The following is a 1,200-nucleotide window of genomic DNA, read 5'->3' as shown; positions in this document are numbered from 1 at the left end:
TCCCTCCTCTCCTTCTCTTCCTCCCACAGATACACGATTGACCTGTAATGGACTGTAGGTGCACACAGAACAGGAACCAGGTGAGCGCTAATTGATTGCTATATCACCATTGACTGAGCTTAACAGATCCACCTCAATTACGCAAAATTGCAAAAATGAATCACCCTAATTAGCAAATTCTCGACCCCACTGCTCTTGTCAATGCTGTAATCTGGCAGATAAGCGCACTAGCACTCGGCATCGGATCGCGGTAATTTGTGCACAACACCTTTTTGCACAACACCAAAATGGTATAGTACTATAGACAATATGCTGACATGTTTGGCCTACTGAATTTTTATACAATTCAAGGTAAGCTGCCTAAGTAATAAGTACAGTACACAAATAAAACATAAAACTAAATGTAGTTGTAAAACAGATCAATGCTTAAAATACAATGATATCTTATAATGTTGTAAATTGTGAATTTATCCTGGTATTCCCATTTAAAATACACTATACTTACTTAAATCAGACATAAGCACTTTTTCACCCTTTCTGCCTTCTGCCTGGTGTCCTGATAAATAATCACATAGCATGCATGAACATACTTCAAGATTTTCAGGAATTTTTTACAAAATTAGCCTTACATTGTGGCATGCATACCATATGTCATTCAGATCTGTCATAGCTTTGTTTAAAATAAAGATACAACCTCACTGTTCACTGATGGCATAGTGATAAGTGGTTTTCTTGACATGTGATCAGTAGCTGCAAATACCATGTTTCCTTTCCCACTGACTCAAACACATATTGCCAAAAAAGTAAATTGTGCCCAAATGATCAAAATTTTGACAGTGTGGCTGTCCTTTTTAATTTGAGTTAGCTACTCCCCCACACTCTTTCCCTTTCAGACCTTGAAACTAGTTGGTCCACTGAGAACATTTTTTAACAGAACATTGCCATCTACAAACAATGTGCTGGGATGTTTGGCCTGCTTAAATATGCCCATGTTCATGTAAGTAAATAAATATGGTATACATATTGTCTGTGTCAGATATTCACCTTAAAATCAGAAATTAGAAATAAAGTGTATCCATCAGTGTTGATGTTCGAATTCGGGTTGTCCCTATATTCGACCCGAATATGGCTGTTCGAATTCCGGTATACCCGAACCGAATTTTGCTGCATTGGACAAAAAATTTTTTTTTTTTTTTTTTT

At 36.8% G+C, this 1,200-nt stretch overlaps 1 pseudogene; it reads left to right on the top strand.

Annotated features, from left to right (window-relative positions):
- The first annotated feature begins 275 nt into the window (after nucleotides 1-275).
- Nucleotides 276-1,200, top strand: part of LOC140337221 (dimethylaniline monooxygenase [N-oxide-forming] 2-like) — a 10,069-nt pseudogene continuing 9,144 nt past the window's right edge.

The sequence above is a fragment of the Pyxicephalus adspersus genome, chromosome 8 (genome assembly GCF_032062135.1).
Source record: "Pyxicephalus adspersus chromosome 8, UCB_Pads_2.0, whole genome shotgun sequence".
In the NCBI taxonomy this organism is placed as follows: domain Eukaryota; kingdom Metazoa; phylum Chordata; class Amphibia; order Anura; family Pyxicephalidae; genus Pyxicephalus; species Pyxicephalus adspersus.
Note: the sequence above shows the minus strand (reverse complement) of the source record. Positions and strands in the feature narration are given on the sequence as shown.